Consider the following 25,107-nt stretch of genomic DNA (forward strand, 5'->3'; position numbering starts at 1 on the left):
TGACTGGCTGAGGCTCTCTCACACTATCGAGGGCAATGAGTTTTACTCACAGTCCATCTATTTAAAGGTTAACCTCATTAAAAACAAAGAAACAGCAAAAATAAAACCACCTTCATAGAAACCTCCAGAACAATGTTTAACCAAATATCTGGTATCATGGCCCAGGCAAGTTGATACATAAAATTAACCATCAAAGACGCCTAGACTTCCACTTTGGCCAGGCTATACCGAGGTGCACCAATCACCTCCCTGACGTAGCTTCGAAGAGGCTAAGTAGCTGGGACTTTCATCCTAGGTGGTCAAAAGATGCATATTTACTAAAGTATGTTGTACAGACACAGAAGTGTGCAAATTAGGTGTCAACATCTAAATGAATTTTAGCAGACCACAAGAAGAAATTGTACCTCTACCCCTAGCTGGCAGTAAGGAAACCTCCCCTCCACCACACTGGGTGGGTGCCAGAGGAGGCCTCGTGAAGAGTAAGTCTCATTGGAGTCCTAATGGGAGCTGGAATGGTCATATCCACTCAGGAATAATGAGGAGCTCTCCCCTCTCATTGGAGTCCCAATGGGGAAACTTCCACCTTCCCAGCCAGTGTGGTGTCAAAACAAACCAGCTAAAACAACAACAACAACAACAACAACAACAACAACAACAACAAAAACCAGCTAAAACAATGTTTACATAAGATGTAGCATCTCATAGCATAATACCCAAAATGTCCATATTCCACTTGAAAATCAGTCATCATACCAAGAACCAGAAAAATATCAAATGACAATGAGAATATTAAGATACTGAATTTAGCTAATAGTGAGGGGAATTTATATTAAAACAAATGAGATTTAATTTCACACCAGATAGAGGCTTCATATTAATGTCAAAACTGTAATTAGTATCATACTCACCTGCCATTTATTAAAGTCAGGTCAACGTGTTGAAAATAATCTGACCAATAACAATTCCCTGAAGGCTCTCTCAGTCTAATTATTTTACTGAACTCAAATCATCATAGAGAAAACTTCCCTTTTTCTTAATTTTTCAAATACTATACATTCACCAAATTGATCAAAATCTTGTTTCTCTGAATGTCTTAAGATTCAGTTAAAAATGTTAAGTGTATTGCTGTGAACTATAATTTCTATGCATTTAAAATTTTAAGTGCTGAGCACATCACAATTAATTTTTAAAAATAGTTTATGGTTTATGTTTTCCAACACATTTTCAATCCGTTTTACAATTTTTCCCATTTTCTTAGTGCTTGAGTTTGCATTCTTCACTGGGAGAAAATGGGGAGAAGTTATAAGTAATGCAAAGAATTCTGGAAACACTTTGCAAAAATAATATAGATAATTCACAACTTAGAACAAAATAAAAATGTGTTTCATATTGCATAATTTCTTCGGAAGCTGGGACACATCTTTATACCTTCCCAAGATCCCTTAAACCAGCTGGGACTTAATGCCTTTCTTTATCTGGTGAAAACATCCTCACCTGGATATAAGCCACATCTATTTTATAGTTCCTGATTCCTATAGTTCCTGAACTCCTCCCTATTCTTTCCTTGTATGTCCTATCCAACAGGTAATTTATATACCTTTGGGGTCAGAAACTAGATCTTCTATCACTTTGCATCATTACCTACTCGTTTTTTTTCAATAAAAAAATAAAGGCTCCATAGTTTCTGCTTTAGTTAAGTTTTAGTATTTAACATTTGGAACAGAAATTTAGATTTCAGAAACACTTTTTAAAAAGTCTTGTCTGCAAGACAATTATCTTAAAGTTTTATCTATTTAAGAGGCTGCAGTTACCTGACTCCAAGTATGTATGTCCTGCCTCTCAAATCCGTGAATGTAGAAAATTATCAATTCTTCCTAAATGGTAGAGGAAGAGAAAAGAGTACACAACTTTTCAAAAAGATCAGTCTTAGTATGTCAAAATATTACTCTTTACAAAATTATTTGAACAAATAATGCACCTTTACCCTGGCACATGCAAAACCTGAATGTCACTTTCTCGTATCTCTATTGCTACCATAAGAAATGATTATCAACACCAGTGAAATCCTTGTGGTAGCACAGAGCCTGGCTGCTACTCAGTAAGATAGTAAGGACACAGTTACAAACACAGAACATAGTGCAAAGTAAAATAGAGGATCTAAAATTTAAAAAGTGCAGTTTTTGTCCTCCATGAGTTCATAAACTAATGCAAGAAATACACCTATGTCTAAATACCAAACATACTGCAAGTTCTTTGATGGAAGTAGAAACACAATACTATGTTAGATACCAATTTCAAGTGGTGCAATTTGGAAAGAATACTGACAATTGAGTAATACTTAATTGGGTTCTAAGAGAAACAGAATATTATCTCCAGGCTCAAGTGAACATTAAAGAAATAGATAATTTAGGATTAATGTAGGAAAAAATATGTTGAGCAGAATGGGAACCAGTCTCAAGAATGTACTGGATGATAAAGTAAGATTGTTAAAATTCCAGTACAAGTAGCGTTGTGTGTATGTGTGTGTGTGTGTGTGTGTGTGTGTGTATGCTGTATGGTTAATTTCAATTGAAATTGACTACCAAGATACAAAATACACATTTCCCTCATGTAATATATCAACTTTAACAAAGATTGGTTAAACCTAACTTGAAAACAGCTGTTCAATGTACTTGTCACAGACTTTATATTCAATTTTAAAAAACGTATAGTGACATAATGCATTCTACTAACACATCCCTCCTATCTACTTCTTCCTACTCTCCTCCTCTCTCTCCTCTTTCTCCCTTAGCTCTTTCCTCCTGTCTCTTCCCCACCGTTTCTCTCCCATTTCTCTCCCCCCCCAACATCTCTCTCTGCCCCTTTCCTTCTCCTTCTATTCCTCTCTGCTTCTCTCTCTTTCTCTGTTTCTCTCCCTCTTATTTCAAATACATCATCCATTGGAGAAAATTAACAGACTACCTCTGACCCACCATCCAAATTTGTTAACTTTAACCTTTAGTCCTATATATGCCTGATTTTTAATGCAATGTTTATGCCTTACAGCGATATATATTAAGAGCCCTGTTTACATTTCCTCATCCTCTTGTCAAAATATATCAATTTATCCAATTTATCCATATATATGTATATATATATATATATCTATATATATATATATATACACACACACCCATAAAATATACATATTGTATTGTAGGGTTGCCATCATTCTGAAATTTGTTTCATGGACAACTGATTTTTGTGTTTTTGTTTCTTAGATTTTTAAACTGTATTTATTTTGAGAGAAAGAGAGAGAGAGAGAGAGAATTGGGGGGAGGGGCAGAGAGAGGAAGAGAGAAAATCCCAAGCATGCTCCCCACTATTCAATCAGCACAGAGCTCAAAGCAGGGCTCAATCCCAGGAACCGTGAGATGAAGACATGAGTTGAAATCAAGAATCAAATGCTTAACCAACTGAACCACCGAGGCACCTCTGACAACTGATTTTTGATCAGTTTATCCATGTCGATACATGTATGTAGCTCAAGTTCATTCATATTTACTGCTGCACATCATTTCATTGTAAAAGCCACAAAATATCTGATAAATATCTCAATTGTTTCCAAGTTATTGCTTTTATAACGAATAGTGTGATAAATATTCTTGTAATATTTTCTTTTTTATTTGCATGACATACCTATAGGTGGAATTTTAGGATAATACATGATTTTTATCATTGATAAGATCACTCTCAAAAGTGGCTCTATCAGGGGCGCCTGGGTGGCGCAGTCGGTTAAGCGTCCAACTTCAGCCAGGTCACGATCTCGCGGTCCGTGAGTTCGAGCCCCGCGTCAGGCTCTGGGCTGATGGCTCAGAGCCTGGAGCCTGTTTCCGATTCTGTGTCTCCCTCTCTCTCTGCCCCTCCCCCGTTCATGCTCTGTCTCTCTCTGTCCCAAAAATAAATAAAAAATGTTGAAAAAAAAAAATTTAAAAAGTGGCTCTATCAAATTACATTTCTTCCACCACTATGTGACATTTCCATTGTTTGACATCTAAGTCACATTTGCTATCATTATGTTTTCAAATTTTTGTGAATTATTTTTGATTTGAAATTTATTTTTGTATTTCATGGATTATAAGAAGGCTGTGAGCCTCTTTTTGTAGATTTTAAAAAAAATTTAATTTTCCTTCTTCTGTGAATTGTTATTTCACATTCTTCACTTTTCTGTTGGGTAATAATATATTTTCCTTATTTATTTGTATGAGATGTTGAAGTACTAGTTATAATTCCTTGTTAATTATTTATTGAAAATCAACTTCTCATGGAAGTATTTTGCATGGTTTGTGTATGGTTTATGGTGAGATTTTTAATAAAGTTAATGTAGGTAAATTTATCAACCCTTCTTTATGTGTATTTTGTCCTGCTTTTAAATGTTTGGGTCATAACAATATTCTACATACTTTTCTACAAAAATGCTAAACTTTTGTTTTTTTTAAATTTAGAATTATACACCAACCAAAAATACTTTCTATGTGTAGTGTTATATCAGAATTCATTTCATATGGAAACAATTGACTTAGAACACTTTATTGGAAAGTCTATGTATTCTCCACTGGTCTCTGTCATACAAATTTTATCATGAAAGTAGTTTTCATCTAGATTAGAAGTATTTGTTGATCTATGAGCCAATATCACAATGGCTTAATTATTACAGCTTTATTATTTAAGTATATATAACTTATATTAAATCTTGCTTTGAGGAACAGCATGTGCTATTCTTTTTTCAAATAGTTATTCTTTCTTAAAACAGCATTGGTGATTGTTAGCTTATGTGCCATACAAGTAAATTTCTCAGTTTCCACAGAAAAAGTGTTTTAAAAAATTCTATTAAAAATGTGAGCTTAGATTTGGGAAAATAATTAATATACTAACAAAGTTCAATCTTACAGAGAAACTCCTACCTTATAAAGTGGTATTATTTTACACACTAATGTTAATGTTGAAGAGTTTCAATGGCTGTACATACACACTTGCAAAAATTGTGTGTATCAGGCTATTTAATTTTACGGATAGTTTTAGTTTTTAAAAGTTTATTTATTTTGAGAGAGAGAGAGAGAGAGAGAGAGAGGGGCAGAGAGAGGGAGAGAAAGAATCCCAAGCAGGATCTCCTCTGTCAGTGCAGAGCCCAGTGCAGGGCTCAATCCCATGAACCATGAGATTGTGACATCAGCTGAAATCAAGAGTTGGATGCTTAACCAACTGAGTCACCCAGGCTCCCCAATGGATATTTTTAATTCTGAGGGGGTATATAGTGGGTTTAACGGGTTTTTTTAAAACTTCTAATGGTTTTATTTTTAATTTCTCTATTATCTAGTACTACACACAATTTTCTCTGTTTATTGGCCATTTTCATATCTTCCTTCCTGTTCAGGTTGTTTGGTCATGTGAAGATTGTCTTATAGTTATAAATTTATAAAAGTTGTTTATGTATTCAGAACACAATTTCTTTTTCATATCCATATACTTTTACCTATTATAAACACATATGTAAACATGTATTATAAACATATAAATTATGAATATTATCAATATTCATAAAATATTTTCTCCAAGTCCATGCCTTATTATTTCCTTATTTACTCTCTTAATGGTGTCTTTGATGAATAGAACATAGTTTTAATGGATATTTTTGCTGAATATAGACAATTTTCAATTTATTCTGTTTGATCTTTTATTCTTTCAGCATTTTATTTATTTATTTATTTATTTTTTTCAACATTTTTTATTTATTTTTGGGACAGAGAGAGACAGAGCATGAACGGGGGAGGGGCAGAGAGAGAGGGAGACACAGAATGGGAAACAGGCTCCAGGCTCCGAGCCATCAGCCCAGAGCCTGACGCGGGGCTCGAACTCACGGACCGCGAGATCGTGACCTGGCTGAAGTCGGACGCTTAACCGACTGCGCCACCCAGGCGCCCCTATTCTTTCAGCATTTTAAAACATTAAATTTTATGTTGGCTTCTATTGTTTCTAGTAAAAAAGAAATCAGTCACCGTCATCATTATTGTTACCTTTTGTAATGGGATTTTTCTCTAGGTGTATTTATCTTTAACTCTGGTTTTCAGCTATTTGCACATGATGTGCCTGGATATCTTTTACTTTGTATTTATACAACTTTAAATATGTAGAGCTCCTTAGATATCTTGGTTGATATTTTGCATCAAATTTTAAAAATTCATGGCCATGGGGTGCCTGGGTGGCTCAGTCAGTTGAACATCCAAGTCTTGATTTTGACACTGATCATGATCCCAGAGTTGTAGGTTGGAGAACTGCATCGGGCTCGCCGCTGGGTGCAGAGCCTGCTTAAGAATCTCTCTCTCTCTCTCTCTCTCTCTCTCTCTCTCTCTCTCTCTCTCTCCCTCTGCCCCACTCCCCCACTCATGCTCTCTATAAAAAAAAAAAAAAAAAAAAAAAAAAAAAACAGACAAAAAAACCCAAAAAAACCCACGGTCATTATTTTTCAATAGCTTCTCTACTCCGTAATCTCACTCTTCTGCCCTTGGAATTAAATTAAATTTTGTTAAACTAATCTTTCTTTTTCTGCGTTCAGTATGTTGTTAAACCAATTGTCATTTCCTTCTTATTTAGAACTTTTATTCCTTTCCTCAAATCTCCATATCTTCATTTATTATTCCCTCTTTTCCTTTATTTTCCATATTTATAATAGATGTATCAAAATATTTGCTAATTGTGGTAAGTTCATAAGTAAAGTTTGTGTATTAAGTCAGTTCCTATTGTCAGTGTTTGTACTGATCAAGGTTACCTTTTTCATGCTCCTTTACATATTTTTTTTTATATTTTCATAGTTTTCTCCCAGATATTGGTTATAAAATAGTAGGGAATTATAATTGTTGTTTTGTTTTGTTAATTTCCTTAGGATTGGAAGTCTTTCCATTTTATGGTGATAGACCAGAAGGTCTAATTATTCAGATTCTTCCTGGAGTTGTATGAAGCAGATGATGACCTGGAGCTATAATTAGATTGAGTTCACCTGTGATTAGACCAACTTTCAAAATCCTGTGCCCTCAACAGCTTTTTGACCTTGTAAGTAAGTATTTGAACAGGGAGATCAGTGAGCTGCAATATTACATATTTTTAGTGCATATATAGATGCAAGTCCAGCAAGATCCTAGGATTCAGGAATGGAAAAAGAAATATATATATATATATATATATATATATATATATATATATATACATACATATATACATATACAGGATCTTACAATTTCTTTCTGTTTTCTTTTCCCTTGTATAGGTAGATTATTTAGCACTAGTTGCTTGTTTTTTTTTTTTTTTAATTTTTTTTTAACGTTTATTTATTTTTGAGACAGAGAGAGACAGAGCATGAATGGGGGAGGGTCAGAGAGAGGGAGACACAGAATCTGAAACAGGCTCCAGGCTCTGAGCTGTCAGCACAGAGCCCGACGCGGGGCTCGAACTCACAGACCGTGAGATCATGACCTGAGCCGAAGTCGGCCGCCCAACCGACCAAGCCACCCAGGCGCCCCTAGTTGCTTGTTTTTATATTTGATACCCTTCCATGTCTTGAAAAACCATGCTACCATTAACGTTTTTACTGGTTTCTCCATTTCTGTGAACATTCCCACTAGCTTGGCCAGGCCGTTCCTTTGTATGCTGTATATAACAAGTCAGGCATACATCCTTGAATGGAAGTTGCTACCAAATATAAATTGTTTATTTATCTCTGGAATTGACTTAGTGAAGGCCTCTTTGTATCCACTGTTCTTTGTTAGGTCATAAAATATTTTGACTTCTTAAGATATTCTTGTGATTACCATAGATGCAAAGGTTTTCCGGATTCTTCTATATCCTGCTCATAATCAAAATCTCTACTGTCTAGTTTTAAATTATTTTACCCGGGATGATACTGAGAATGCTAGTTATAAAATTAGTGATTTACTGGTTTGTATCATAGTTGAGTGTAGCTGCTGCCTTTTGCCTTCATTTACCTATTGCTTGCTGTCAGCGTTCAAATCAAGATATTATTTTTTAGAAGAAACAAATCTGAATATCCTTGACTACTTTCTTTGTCCTTCTTAGTAGCTTAACAAGGAAGCATGTTTGAGTATCATTTCAAAACAAACTGATATGAATGTAACTACTCTGGAGGTCCCATTTTCTAACCAGGTCATTATTAAATAAGGAATCTCCCTTCCCCTGAAGTCTGCTGACAATTATAGGTATAGGATTAGTTTTCCATGGAACATAATTCATATTGTGTAAAATTTAGTTATGGCCTGATGCAGCATACATCTCTATGCAATCAACGAGCTCCCCCTTTATCTTGCATGTTATGCAATACTTCCACTTCTTTTTATTTTTTAATTTTTTTCCCTTCTATTTTCATAGGGAGAGAGAGAGAGGATGAGTAGGGAAGAAGAGACAGATAATCTTAAGCAGAGCATGGAGCCCAACGCAGCCCTGAGATCGTGACCTGAGCCAAAATCAAGAGTCTGATGCTCAACCGACTGAGCCACCTAGGCGCTCCACAATACTTTCACTTCTAAGTTTTATCCAATAAGCTCTTTTTAAGATTGAAATATAAAATAGTTCACCCAGTACTGGGTGTGTGCATGTCTCTTTTGTAGGACAGATGTTATTTTGTGACCTTCATATAGGACCAGGGGTCAACCTCACTTCTGAATTTCAAGCAATAACTTTGACATTAGCCTATCATTCTGCATGAATCATCTTAGGACCCTTCATGATCGACCACCAATATCCTTCATGATTCAAAATCCTGATTATCATTTTTTTGCTTCCAAGTATGACCCAGTGTGCCTTTGGCTATAGTCCTACATCACCATTTTGTACTTATTGTCCTTTCTGTCTCCTCACTCCCAGAAAATGTTTAATTTGTTTTTAAATGCAACAAAAAATAAAGAGCATGAAATCTAGATACAGACTATCTTAGAACTGAATTCCCCCACCACTATTAGCTGCATGATATGAGATAAATTAAATAATAAATATCAAAAATACCTAACTTATAAGATATCACGGGAATTAAATAAAATATGTATATGTTCAGAGAATACCTGACACATTTTAATCATTATCAACAATAATCATTTTTATATTATAACACCTTCTATCATTAAATGTTTGGAGTGGAGGGGGATTAACAAAAAGTTTTTTTTTTTTTTGGTGTTGCATCTATCTTCCTCTATTCTCCCCTCTTTCTTCTATTCTTTAATTTTTTATATGTAAACACACACACACACACACACACGTCCAAAAACCAACCAAACAACAACAACAAACATGTACATATAAAACCATATCATTAGTTCTAAAAATCTACCCAAAATAGTCAAGAAAAGATTATCACTCCACGGGTGTACTAGATATTCTGGGAGCCCTCCTATTAAACTACATTTAATATTTTGATGCATTCTTATATTTATTAGTAAGCAATAAAATTTCCAAAAGCCAAAAAAGTTAGAAAGAAAGAAAGAAAGAAAGAAAGAAAGAAAGAAAGAAAGAAAGAAAGAAAAATAGGAGGGAAGGCAAGGCAGGAAACATTGAATTAAGTAGGTGAAATCTATGCAGGAAGCAGGAAGCAGTACAAAGAAAGCAAGATAAAAAATAACAAGCAAAGTTAACCTCACGGTGAAAGTCTGTATCAGAATGGACTAAGCATTTGTCCCAAGGGAGATGGGGGAAGGGATGCTTGAAAAAAACTAAAATGGCTCTTAACAGAAGCAAATGAAATGCTTCTCTGAATAAAAGTATCTTAATATAGGCCTTTAGTATACTCACGATCAATAAAATATGAATTCATACTAAATTAGAAATCACAAGAATCTGAACTCTGTGAATAAGAGTGACCAGAAACAGCAAGCAGGAGCTGTAAGCATCCATAGACTCTAGATATGTCGTGACCAAAAATAGTACATAATGCTAAATATATCATTCCACATTTGAAAACCTACTGGATGGTTTGCACAGTAACTTAGATACAATGGCAAAAACCACTCAGAATGTAGCACAGAGAGACAGAGAACGAAAATGTGAAAGAGAAGTTAAGTGACCAAGAGGATAAAAACCAAAATCAATATGCAAATTGTTTGAGGTCCAGAAAGCAAATACAGACTATGGAGGAGAGGCAATGAATGAAAACATAACACTAGCAATCTTCCAATACTATTCGAAAGTATAAATTTATAGTTATAGAAATTAACTTTAATATTAACAATGTAAAATTGCTCAAAATTCAGGTATCAAATACATATTTTAACATTCAGTAATAAGGACAGATCATGTACCAAATAGAAACAATTAGGCTGATAATACGACCGTTGTTATTATGTTGAAAATAAGAAGATGATTTTAAGAAATTCCAATTAATCTAAAAATGTGGACTGACAAAGGCGAAACAAATATTTTCAGGTGGGTAAAAATTGGTAGATTTGTTTCATATATTATCCTATGTTTAGATTATCACATTATACCTTGTTTCCAAAAATCCCCTCTTTATAAATACATTTTTAAGTGGTATATATTGTTTATTCTTTTTGCTGTTACATTCTAAGCATTTTGACTAATGCTCAATATCTTCTATTCCCCATTACAGTCTTATACAAAATGGTTTCACTGCACCAAATTCCCTGTCTTAACCTATGCAATGCTCCCCAACACAACTCCTGGAAACTACTGATCTTTAGCAGTCATCTGTAATATTTACCTTTCTCAAAATACTACATAATTGAAATCATAAAGTATCCAGGTTTTTCAGACTGGTGTTTTTCACACAGCAACATGCATTTAAGATTAATTAGTCTTTTTTAAGGCTTGGTAATTTATTTTCTTATTGAAGAATACTATTCTATTGCGTGTTGCCACAATTGGTTTATATGTTATCCACTATCCAACCCATTGAAGGAAATCTTGGTTGTTTCAGATTTCAGTAATTATGCATACAGATGTATGAATATCCATGTGCAGTAATTAGTTGGGTAAATACCTAGGAGCAGGATAACTTGATTGTATGAAAGATTATGCTTAGTTTTTAAAACTGCCAAACTGCCCAGCCAATTTCACAGTTTTGAGTTCCAGCACCAAATAATATATATATATATATATATATATATATATATATATATATATATATAAAATAAATTTAGTAAATACACTTTAAAAAATATATTTTCCCCAATCTATGGCTTGTCTTTGTATTCTTTTAACAGTGTCTCTCAGAGAACAGAAAATTTTTATTTTAATAATGTCAGACATCGTTTTTTGTTTTTTTTTTCTTTTAGGGATTGCATTATTGGTGTTGTATTTAAAAACCCATCACCAAACTCGAGTTCATATAAATTTTTCTCCCCTCTTTCTTTCAAGAGTTTTTACAAATTTTATATTTTACATTTCAGTATAAGATCTATTTTAGTTAATATATCTGTAATCAATAAAGTTTATGTATATTTTTCATATAGATAGTCAATTGTTTCAATACTGTTTCTTTAAATGACTACTCTTTTTCCATTGAATCATTATTTTTCTTTCATTATCATTTGACTATATTTATGTGGATCTATTTCTGAGCTCTTTAATATATTCCATGGATAAGTCTAGTTTCCTGACCATGCCTTTTGTCTATACTTTCACTAATAACACACTATCTTCTTTAATGTAGACATATGTATGTCTAAAAATTGGGTAGTGTGTGTTTTCCATCCATGTTCTTCACCTTCAATACTGTGTTAGCTATTCTATATCTTTTGCCTTTCTATACAAACTCTAGAATTGGTTTGTTGATATCTAGAAAATCTCTTTCTAGGGTTTTGTTTGAGATTGCTTTGAGTCTACTGATGAAATTCAGAACTGACATTTTAATGATACTGAATCTCCCAGACCAGAAACACAGTACATCTTTCTACTTATTTAAATTTTAATTGATTTTTTTAAATGTGTGATTTTTTAAAATGTGATTTAAAAAATGCGTTTTGTAGTTTCCCACATATAAATCCTTTAGACGTTTTGTTAGGTTTCATTTTTGCAGTTACTATAAATATTATTTAATTATTTTCAAATTCCAAGTCTTACTGTTGGCATATTGGAAAGCATAGAATTTTTATGTTAAACATGTATCCTATAATGTTGCTATAATTACTTATGAGTCTCAGGAATATTTTTTTAACTCTTTGGGATTTTACACATAGACAATCATGTCATCTCTGAGCAAAGACAGTTTTATTTTTTTTCCTGTTCTGTCTGTATACTTTTAATCAATTTATTTTACTGTTCTTGTAGATTTTCTACATAATGTCATCTGAGAACAAAGAATTTATATATACATATACCTCTATTTCCTTATCTTGAAAGGAAATAGGTTGGAACATTATTTCCCTGTACTTGATCTTAGTGGGAAGGTTTTGAGTTTCTCCCCATTAAGTATGCTGCTGGCTGATTTTTTTTTTTTTTTAATTGTAGATAGTCTTTATTAACTTGTGGAAGTTTTCTCCATTTGTGGTTTACAGAGAACTCTTAAAATCATAAATGATACCGGATTTTTATCAAACGTCTTTTTTGTATCTATCGATGTGATAGATTATAAGAATTGATTTTTTAAAATTTTTAATGTTTATTTATTTGTTTTGAGAGAGAGGGAAAGAGAGGGGAAAGAGAAAGACAGTAAGTGGGGGAAGGGGAGAGAGAGAGAGAGAGAGAGAGAGAGAGAGAGAGAGAGAGAGATGGAGAGAGAAAATACCAAGTAGGCTCCATGCTGTCAGCACAGAACCCAGTGTGGGGCTTAAACTCATGAACTGTGGGATCATGACCTGAGCTGATATCAGGAGTTGGACGCTTAAGTGACCGAGGCACCCAGGCACCCCCCAAAATTTATTTTTTTTTTATGTTGTATCAACCTTGCATATTTGGGATAAATCCCACTTACTCACGGTGTATAATTCTTTTTACACATTGTTGGATTCAACTTTATGATATTTTGTTGAGGATTTTTATATCTATATTCATGAGAGATAGTGGCTCATAGTTTTCTTGTGGTGTTCTGTCTGGTTTTGGCATTAGGGTAAAGCTGACATCATAGAATGAATGAGGAAATATTCTCTCTGCTTCTATCTTCTGAAATAAATTGTAGAGAATTGGTATAATTTCTTCTTTAAATGTTTCAGCCATTATTGTCGCAAATATTCCTTCTGTTTCATTCTCTCATTCTTCCCCTGCTGGTATTTCAAATACACATATGTTACATCTTTTAAAATGATCTGACAGTTTTTGGATTTTCTGTTCTGTTTATTTTTTCTCTCTTTGCATTTCTATTTGTGAAATTTCTCTTGACAATATATTAAAGCCCTCTATTTTGTTTTCTTGGCCATGTTAAGTCTACTAGTGAGCTTATTAACAGCATTCTTGCTAACAGTGTTTTTCATTTCTAGCATTTCCTTCTAATTACTTAAAAAAAATTTCTGTGTCTTGTTGCATGTTGTTAATTTCTCCTACTAGAGCCTTTAACATATTGTTTTAAATTCCCAGTCTACCAATACCAATATCTATATCATATTTAAGTCTTGTTTTTGTTTTTTTTTTTTTAATTTTTTTTTTCAACGTTTTTTTTTTTAATTTATTTTTGGGACAGAGAGAGACAGAGCATGAACGGGGGAGGGGCAGAGAGAGAGGGAGACACAGAATCGGAAACAGGCTCCAGCCCAGAGCCTGACGCGGGGCTCAAACTCACGGACCGCGAGATCGTGACCTGGCTGAAGTCGGACGCTTAACCGACTGCGCCACCCAGGCGCCCCTAAGTCTTGTTTTGATGCTTGCTTGTCTTTACCAACTTTGTCTTTTGTTACCTTTTCGCATGCCTTGTAATTTGTTGTTGAAAGCCAAGCACTTTTTTTTTTTTTTTTTTTTTTGAGTGATAGTGATTGATGTAAAGGAGGCTTCTGTCAATCCATCTAGGATTTAGGCATTGTTTAATATTTGCAGTAGCTGTATATTCCAGAGACTTTACATTGCTCTATAGTTCTTGTCTTATCAATTCTTTTGAGTTTGAACTTCCCGAAGTACTCTTTGTAAGGGAGAGTTTGTGTTTTGCAGCTCCTTCAACTAAAATTCACTATTACGTTGGAGCTCCGTTGGTGTTGGTAAGATGCACAGAGAAGCATTCTATAGTCTTACAATTAAATCTCAGTTTTTTTATTGATTAGTGCCTCTGGCCCATGACATTTACATGTTTTCTTTGTGTGTAGCCTCCCTCTCTGTCAAGGCAAGACAAGAAGGCGAGAGTGAACGAGAGTGAAAATAATGCCCTTCCTCCACTGCTCTAGGACAAGGCTCTGATAACAGTTTTTCCCCTGGAAAATAAGTCTGCATTTACTGAGAAGGTTCTAGGAGTGTTTCACAACACTCCTGCTAGAGCTACCAGGGGATATTTATCAACTTTTTGCCACAAGAACCTGGTAGAATTCCTGGTGGTAAAGCCCAGGAAAGTGTCAGGGAACTTTTTCTGCTCTCATACTAGCAATTCAGTGTCTGGCAATTTGTCAAAGCCACCATTTAAGTATACCTATCAGTTTAAGGTTCTAGCTCTCGCAGTTTGCTTAGGTTTCAGCTCTGACTTTCTGGATTTGCCTCTGGGAACTTCTTTCTCTGACTGGTCAAAGAAGAGTCATTGATTTTCAGTTTGTCCAGCTTTTCTTTGTTGTAAGGAAGGGAGTAATAACTCCAAGCTCTTTATATGTCAGACCTGAGAACTGAAAATCCCAAATCGTTTTTTAAATTTAATAATAAAAATTTAAGGAAAACTTATATAGAAGAGAAAATCTTTATAAATAACTTTTGTCTAATTCCCATGTTATATCTGCTTAGTTTTAAGTCCCTGTATCTATGGGTCAACACTGTGGTTAGTTGTATTTTCATGCTGACTTAATAAAACCATGAGAGCAGAAGAAAAATTGGACTCAAATGACTTTGTAATTGAAATTCTGTAATTAATAATTTATGTTCTCCTTGTGTGGATAGCCAAGGAACTAAATCCTGGATTAATCTTGCTGCCAGTTACATTTCAAAGAACATTTGGGGAAAAATATGGCCAAAACTTAAAAATTAAAGAACGTTTTTCCCTTTTATTTTCTCATTTGTAACATTCTATTTCGCTAGTTTATTTATTCAGTACGTTCACATTTATAATCACATGTGAGTGGTGTTTCTATTTTGGCCTATTCTTTGCATGAGCTTAAATCAAGATAATACAAAACAACTGGTAACTCAGATTTTCTAAATTCTCTTTTGAAGTGTAGAAGAATAATAAACCCCAGGAACACCATGCTGCATTTTTAAGGCAAAGTATTAGACCAGCAGTAGACTTTGTCCTAATTTTCTGCCTCTGGCATTCTAGGGTACGTTTTTTTAGTCTGTGATCCCTATCATTAAAAGGTTGGAACTGATACAGAGCCAGTTCCACCCACTGCACAGATGCAGGAAATTATGGGAGAAAATGAGGCTGAAAATAAGTACCTGTGATTTCAAGGAAATACAGTTGTCTTAAAGACAATACATCAAGGCGGTGTGAAGGCAAAGTATGATACAAGTGCAGTATATTAGAACACCAAAATGATTTAGTTTGCTACACATCGTGATCAAAATTGTCTACCCATTAGTTTCCAGAAGAAAAACAATGATTAAGAATGAAGTACTCATTTTGAAAATATATCCTTGTTGTTTACATATTTTTTGAAAATGCTTTTCTGTTGATCAAAGCCCATATTTTAACATTAAAACAGGGAGGCAGTGCTGGATTTTGAATATTTTCTAACAGGAAGGAGTCTTGGGTAAGTTGCATGTGTTGTCTTCCTGCTTTCTTTGTATAAAAATAGATATTAATTGGGACTGTGCAAAGCTTTGGGGATTGGGACTGGAAAATGATTTGACTGCTTTTAGGAGTGTGAGTTTTCAAAGATACATGTTTTGTTGTGGTATTCTGTTGAGCCTTTTGACCTCACTTACAGTCTGTGCTATTGAAACTTAAGATCAATCTACAGAAAGAGTCACTAAAACAATTTCAAAAGCTTCCCCTTCTGTTACTCAGAAATAAGCATCTCCGCATGAAAATTCTTAGTAACGTTATTTCCCTTTACTATGTGTTACTGTTGTCAGGAACTAATTAACAAAGAAAAATTGCCCCAAGGGGCAAAAGTTTTGCCTCCCAACTGTACAATTTTGGCATCTTCACACAGGGTTCTCCAGAACATTGCTAGTCTCCTAAGCATTTCTGTGAAGGTAGATCACTGGCGCCTCAGGATAATGAAGGCACTGATTCCATTAGGAAGAAGCAAAGCTTCTCCCAAAGTGACTATTGAGCTGCTTGACAATGAGATAAATTTTCATGGAAAAGATTAATGAAGTTCAGAAAGAAGTACTGAGTTCAGTTCTTCTTGGCTTAATGTTGTAAAGCCTTTTCTTCTTCCAAAGACAAAAGCATTCAGTTCCCTGTTGCCACCCCTTTTCAGCTTCAATAGCCACTTCATTAAGTGAAACAATGCTGTCACCATCCATCATGTGCCAGGTTTTAATTCCCAGTACAGTCTGGTATTCTGCATTCCCAGCATACAGGTCACAGTTTCCATCTGGATTTGCATTTTCATCTATGAATTCATAATTTCCATGAGTTTTCTAAGAATATTAAAAACTCTGGAGTGAAAAGGAACAAGTACATGTTTCTTTTTGAAATTCAGTTTCTAACACAGTGAGAAATGCTCTTCATATTTATTTATTTATTTTGGAAAGAGGTCTTTTATCTTTTTTGTTAACTGATCTACTCCATTCTCTGAAAGCATTTCTTGGCACATAGTAAGCCCCTGACATACATGTTGCATTCACTGGAATAAAAATCCTATACTTGGAAAACACTGATACACACAAGGTGTTTATACAACAGTTCCATAATTTTAGCTTATTTAGTGCAAATTTAGTACTATTTAATAAAATAATGAGACTATTGACAATATATAAAACATATAAAACACAGATAAATGAATCAAAACTGAAAAGACTTGGAAGAACTATAATAAATAACTTAAACAACAAAAATACTTCATAAAATGTAGATGACTATGCACAACCTAATGGATGATATGTTAGCAGTTTCTCTCTTTGCTTTCTGCTCTCCTTGTCCTAAGAGGCAATTCTCTTATTTCAAGTTGAAAGCTTACAGTTATTCTTAAACATATATTGTTTTTTTTCCCCTTTATGATTAGACTCACGGTCAATTGTTTCCCTGGGATATTTGAAATTACAAAATAAGTAAATAAATTTACAACAAAGATCTGACTTGAGCTATAAAGCCAAAATATTCTCTTCTTTGTCCCCACTCTACTTACACAAATAACTGAATATTTGAGTAGAGAACTATCAGCTTATTCAACAAAATGATTAAGACGATGCTTCTAAATGCTTGCAAGAGGGAAGATATGGTGCTACAATGTCCTTGTATTTTATTTGAGGATAAATGAGAATTCAGGATCAATTTTTCTACTGATTTTTTACTCTGTTCTCAGTGGTCAATCTTTATCATAGAAAATCCATTCCTTTTTGAACCTGATTCTGAGTCACCTGTTAGTCATTTCTCTTATAGATTGCATAGTCGTAGCTATCTTAACCTTTCTCTGGGCAGCTCCACATCTGTTTTGACTGAGACCTTAACTAATACCTATGTCATAAAACTACTTATGAGGAAGAATACATGCATGCATTCAGCATATTAGAGTTTCATGGAGCCCATTGGAAAGGACAGCACGTGACTAAGGACAATCCTTCAAAGGCCCGGAGATACTGCCCCCTTGTGAAACAGAAGGAAAAAGAATACTAACTTTGTATCCTAGCACTGCTATAAAGAAATGCCACAGACTGAGTGGCTTAAACAGAATTCCTAACAGTTCTGGAGTCTAGAAGTTCAATATCAAGCGTCCACAGGGTTGATTCCTTCTGAGGGTTTTAAGGGAAGGCTCTGTTCCAGGCTCTGTCCTCTGCTTGTTGATGGCTGTCTTCTTCCTAGGTCTCTTCACATTGCCATCCTTCTACCTGTGTCTCTGTGTCCAAATCTCCCCTTTTTATAAGGATACCAGTGTTATGGGATTAAGGCCCACCCTAATAATCTCATTTTAGTTTGATTATGTCTGCAAAAACATCTCTCCAAATAGGTCACATCTGACACACTGGGAATTAGGATTCCAACGTATGAATTTTTATGCCACACAATTCAACTCATAATTAATGTTATGAAACTACATTTGATGTAGGCTTGTGAAATTCTGTGAACTCGGGATAGTATTCTGTGGCATCTTGCATGACAGCAGATGGTTCTTTTCCTCCTTCCTTCCTTTCTTCTTTCCTTTCTCCCTCCCTTCCTTCCTCCCCTTTTTCTTTCTTTCTTTTTCTTTCTTTCTTTCTTTCTTTCTTTCTTTCTTTCTTTCTTTCTTTCTTTTTCTTTCTTTCTTTCTTTCTCTTTCTTTCTTTCTCTTTTCTTTCTTTCTTTCTTTCTTTCTTTCTTTCTTTCTTTCTTTCATCTTCTCTTATTTTAATGAAAGACAGTAAAAATAAATATGATAATTAACATTTAGCCTATGTGGTATTCTTTTTAGTGTTTTCTGCTACTGTTTATGTTATTGCTACATGTAAGTTGCCATACTCCTAACCCGAGGCTTTGTCTGAACTTTCTTAATATGTCATGCCAATGGCACATCACAACTCCTTGATAAAAGGAGGGATAAATAGAAACATCTCCTACTCTGTCCTCTTGACATCCTACTCTTTTTCATGAAGGAACAGGAAGTAGTTTGCTCCTTTCACACAGAAAGAGAATTTAAATCTTTGTTATTGATTTACAACCAAAGTTTTTATATATTTGTGAGCTGTACATCCCAAGACTCGGCAGCAGCATGACATCCCCTTCTCTCATAATCAAAATTATTAAACACTAAAGACTTTAAAAATGGGAATATTTAAGAAATTGGAAATGTGATGAGCATAATGCAAAAACCATGTCTCTCGGAGAGCATCTTTGTTCTCTACTTTTTCATTCCTGGTCTGGACGAGACTGTATGTCTTCCAAAAATTCCTTTCTGGAGTTAGTGGTATTTTTTTTCCCCTAACCTTGAATTTACAGTCATTTTTTTCCTACGTTTTGAGGTGGCATCTCTCATTATCTATAAATATGTATGTACACGTGTTGTTACGAGAGGATGTCAAAAGTTTAACAGCCCTTTATTTGGCATCCACCGTGGACTGGGGTCATGATATAGGGCTAAGGATAGTGGTTCCTGACACCTTTAACAATGGGTCCTTAAGAGCTTTGATGGTCACAAAACTGTGGATCTCTTAAACTGCATTTTGTATGCTGCTTCAAGTCACTGGAATGGAGTGCTTCTTCCTGGAACCTTAATAAATTGATGGTGATATCTGCATTGTTTGGATCATAGACAACAGTGGAATCTTGCCTGCTCCCACATTTTCTTGACTGTATCACAAACACTAGGATGAACCTGTGTCTAGAATATATTTCCATATTCTGTTTCAGACTGCTAAGGCTAGGATGTAGTTTTCAAAACATCCAATCAATCCATGAAAACTCGTGACATGGGTAAAAATAGTTGGGGATATTAACCTAGATTCAAATTCCTTCAAGAAGTTAAAATACATATATATATTTTGCCCTACCCAAACTTAAAAAAACACCTCTCCCTACCCCCAATCTCTCCTTAAATCATGCTAACAGGGTCTCTATAATGATGCTTCTAAAATGCAAATGTGAGTCTATTACTTCTCTGCTTCAATTCCTTTGAGTCTCCTCAAAGCCTTTTGATAAAGTCCCAATTCTTTGGCATTTAAGATCTTTCAAGATCTGAGCTCATTTCTTAAAAGCATTGTCCTTGCATTCTGCGATGTAGCTATCTCAAAAGACTAGAAAGATTCTAAATTATTCACTTTCTTTTTTTTCCCATGTCTTTCTGTATGCTGATTTTTCTGCCTCAACTAAAATGTTAGCATATTTTTTATGACTTCCAAGCCAGTTTAAATTGGTGTATTCAACAATTCAAACTGAGATATAATGTGCTATACATTCTTGAACTTGGCTGAAAAAATAAAAGGCTGTAAATATTTTCCATAACTCACTTTAAAAGAGTCATCACAAGATTATAATTATTTGAAAGCATTTTCTGGCAACTGAAAGGGTTAAAGGTGTTCTATTCTTCCTTAAAGACTTAACCAAAATTTGAATCAAGTTAATTACTACTACAACCTTGACAAATTTATTAAAACTATAAGGAGTTATTCTAGTTTATTCAATGTTCTATATATCCTTACCGGTATTTCCTGAATTTTTTTTGTCTCCAGTGATTATGTTCTGATCACAGCCTTTAAATTATTATTAACTGGGGCATCTGGGTGGCTCAGTCGGTTAAGTGTATGACTTTGGCTCAGGTCATGATCTTGTGGTTTGTGGGTTTGAGCCCCTGCATCAGTCTCTGAGCTTACACCTTAGAGCCTGGAGCCTGCTGCAGATTCTGTGTTTCCCTCTCTCTGCCCTTCCCCTGCTCATGCTCTTTCTCTCTCTCAAAAATAAATAAACATTAAAAAATTTTTAAAAAACATATTACTAATTGAACCATGGTTATAAAAATTCAGTGTGTATTCCACCAAGGCCAAGCTAAATCTTTTTTGTATAATACTAAAATGAAAAGAAAAATATATTCATATAACATTATAGTTAAAATGCTTGAGCATTCCTTTTTATTACTCTGCAAAATAATATATTAAATAAAAGTATTTTTTCATTAATGTACACCCGATAGGACCTGTACTTAGCCTTACTTCGTTAGCAATTAATCTATTACTATATGTTATTAAGTGAAAAATGATTTTATCTTCTCTAAATAATTAATAATTTGTAGCTTTCATTTCCCCTGCCCCCTTACTCACTTGCATACAGAAGACAAATATTAATTTTTCAAAGCACAATGATATGCTAAAGCACTGAGGAAAGCAGCAACTGATTCATAAATTTTCAGGAACACGGAGCTAGTTGTGCTGCTGAATATAAAAAAAGTTTCTGGTCACCACCTGTAGTTGGGACTGAAGAAATGTCAGCACATTATGACATTCCTTGTTATAGGATGTAGGGTACTAATGTACTGAAATTGTTGCAAGAAACAAGCCCAGGAGAGACAGATTGTCAAGAACCAAGGTCAGTATTTATGATAAAGGAGTAAGTATTAAAATGTCCTGATACCATTTGTGCTCAAAATGTTTCTATTTCGCATGTCTACTGATTCTGATCATGGCTTTACATTTATTATTATACAGAGTTTTTACAGTATTTGACAGATTAATTTAAGATGGTAGTTTCTTGATCTACTAATTACTTGAATTTCTAACTACTAATAAACTTGAAGTCTAAGTTTACTAACATAGATGCATAAGAATAATAGTCAAAAATAAAATAGAGACACAAATAGAAAAATACAAAGTGCTGGTGGGATTCACAGTTCAAAGACATAAATAAAAATGTGCTTCTAATTACACCAGGCAAAGGTATTATGCTATATAGAACATAGCGGTTCAGCCAACATGACTGCAGTATCTTCATTTCCCACAGAAGATTCTCTTTCTTATGCATGTTATTTGGTACATTCGGTGAGTGTCAGTGATATGAATTCTAACCTGAATCAGTGTAAGAAGAATGTCTGCTATTGTCTCTATTTGTTGTGGTTAATTTAGTAGAAAATTGCTAACCCCTTAGGGTGTGTCATGAATTATACCTATTTGCTATTGTCCAATGTTTGAAGGAATGCACAAGGCAAAAATAATTCAGAAACTGAAAAAAACGATGCCCAGGTACTGTCTCTGTAATAGTGTCAACTTAATTCAATTTCTTATTTCCCTGTGCTATAAATTTTCATTTTTCCCCAGTAAAGAAATGTATACATTTTTTTCCTTAAACATATAGCACTTGTTAAGACAATATTTGCACTGGCTATTTAAAATTGCAATTATTATTTAACGATCATTCATTTTGTATTATATTTTCACATTACAAGAGGAGGAGTTGATAAATAAAACACTCTTCATTGGCACTGGATGTTCAGGATGGTCAAAACACACTGAGTGGGACTGATACTTTGGTTTTAGGGTCAAAATTCCACAGTTTGACACTGACAGAGGAAGACAAGGCCATTCCATAATGGGACCCACAGGATTTGAAAGATCGTAGGTTCGGTGATAGCAATTGTGAACTCTGTGGAGGCCATCAATGCAATCAGTCTCAGGGTAGATTAAAAATGAAAGAGTTTTATCTGATCACACACACACACACACACAAACAAAAACAAAGGGAAACAAAGAAACTTTAGGAGGTATTGGACATATCTCTTACCTTGACTATGGTGATGGTATCATAGGTGTTTGCATATATCCAAACTCATTAACTTGTACACTTACACATAAGCTGTTCTTTGTATATCCATTATACCTCAATAAAGCTGTTTTAAGGTTAGTAAAGAAAGTAGAGCTAAGAACCATGAATTTGTAGGAAAAGCTGCAAGAAAATTTAAATTCTTGCTTTGGTTCATCTGAGTTCAGTGAATTAGTTACTATAGGGGAATGTTTTCTGCCAGGATTGCTCTGATTGGACACAGCGGAAATGCTGGCTAGGGAGTGAGAAACAGAGAGATTCTCAGAATGTGCGTATGGGTATCTTGTAGCAGAAGAGAACTAGTCTCTTTATTTAGTCTCTATAGTCACTATTAGTCGCTGTATTAGTTTCCTAAGGCTGCCATAACAAAATACCACATGCTGGGCGGATGAACACAACAAATTTATTCTCTCACAGTTCTGGAGGGTAGAAGTTTGACATCAAAAGTGTTGGCAGGGTCACTCTTCCTTCCAATTCTCTAGGGAAGGTTCCTTCTGTCCATCTCATAGCTTCCGGTGGGTTCTGGCCATCCTTGGTGTGCCCTGGCTTATAGCTGCATCAGTCCAATTTCTGCTCTGTCTTCACATCACCATCTCTCTTCTGAGTTTGTATATTTGCAATCCTCCCTCTCCCTACTAAAGCGCCTTCTTCGGATTCATGCTGGCCGCAGTCTGGTGTGACCTCACCTTGACTATGTCTGCAAAGACTCTATTTCCACATAGGATCTCATTCACAGGTACCTGGGGTTGGCTTTTCAACATATATTTTCAAGGGACATAAATTCAACCCACAGCAGTCCCTTTATAACAATTAAATCAGGAATGTAGAGTAGTTACTTGGGAGAAATAATTTGGGAGCAGAAAGAATAGACTAGAACAAGAAAAGGTATCCCACAGTATGCATTTATGAAAATGAGAAAAATGTTTTTAAAAACACAGAATATTCAAATAATGATGACTATATTAACCTAATGAAAATGTAGCTTATAGTAAAACTTTTGTTCACATATATTTATGTGTCACATATACTTCTATAGGATAGACTCCTAAAGGGGAATTACTGTGTAAAGTAATTACTCTGTAAAGGTAAAGGTATTATATACAATATATATATATATATTGTATATATATATTGTATATATATAATATAATATATATATATATATTCTTTTTAAATGAAGAATTTCTCTTACAAGAAAAAAAGAATTTTTTTTCAAAGCCCAGAAAAAACAACTACAACAACAAAAGAAAAAACTCCTTGTGTAGAAAGTTGAATAAAATATATTCTACAGTATTTACACAAAGTTTAGATGACCACAGAATATATTTTATGGGAACACTACTCAAAGGGATAATTATCTTCTTGATAGTTTGATCTCCATTTTACTAGTCCACTGGCAGAGTTAAATAAAAGAAAAACAAACTGAGTTTACAATATTGCACTTTAATTCCACCTTTCTGAGATTATATTGTATTTCATGTCTCAGTACTTAATAATTTTTCAACCACTACTTTGGTACAGTGGACCCACAATTCATAGTTCAAGCTCTTTGTTGCCATTTTATTTAAAAACAAGCTGACTTCATATCTTCTCGGATTTAATCATTTTTTTACAGTTTACAAAAAGAAGCAAAATAAAAAAGTACTCACTGATTCCAAATGAAAACAAAAACAAAATTTTTGGTCACAATATGAGACTTACTTTCCTTAATGGCAAAATAAGGAATACCTAAGATTGTTGTAATGATTAAATCATGAAAATAGTGTAGAAATCTTAGCCCCAACTTGGCACATGGTAGGTACATAAACATAGGCTGAATCTGAATCTGTAAGGTAAAGGTGGATTATGCAACCGTCCAGAATATGGAATCAAAAACAGAAAATTAAAAACACTTGCAAAACAAGTAAGTAAAAATATTTAAAAAAATAAAAACACTGGCATCAATTAAAGTATCTGGAATTGTCAGTTGAAAGGTTTTTTGCTGCTAAACTATTTAAATGAGAACTAGAATGCTACTTTCTTTTTGGGAAACATTTTTATCATCAGGCCTGGTGGATGAAAATTGAAAGGTAAGAAAATATCAGTATCACAAATTCATACAACAACGTGTTTCAATCTTTTTAAGTGTGCTTTTTCTAGGGGCACCTGGGTGGCTCAGTCTGTTAAGCATCTGACTTCAGCTCAGGTCATGACCTCAGCTCGAGTTCGAGCCCCACATTGGGCTTTGTGCTGATAGCTCAGAGCCTGGAGCCTGCCTCTGATTCTGTGTCCTCCTCCCTCTCTGCCCCTCCCCTGCTTGTGCTCTGTCTCTCTGTCTCTGTCTTTCTCTCAAAAATAAATAAAAAAGAAAAGTGTGTTTTTTCTTACATTCAAAAAATCTGGACTTTCCTCCAATCACTTCTTTCCATTCATCTTTATAGTATCTGATGCTAGCAACATGTTAATAATATTTTCATGATAATGCATATATACCATAGTTTTTATGTAACAAAAAGAAACATTTTGAAAAAAACAAGCAAAAGAAAGAAGGGATAAACCAGAAATGTGATTGCCAACAAATGGGTAGGTGGAAATGGGGAATGGATTCTAGGTTAATTTCCAAAATTTAA

This window comes from Neofelis nebulosa, chromosome 4 (genome assembly GCF_028018385.1).
Source record: "Neofelis nebulosa isolate mNeoNeb1 chromosome 4, mNeoNeb1.pri, whole genome shotgun sequence".
NCBI lineage: Eukaryota > Metazoa > Chordata > Mammalia > Carnivora > Felidae > Neofelis > Neofelis nebulosa.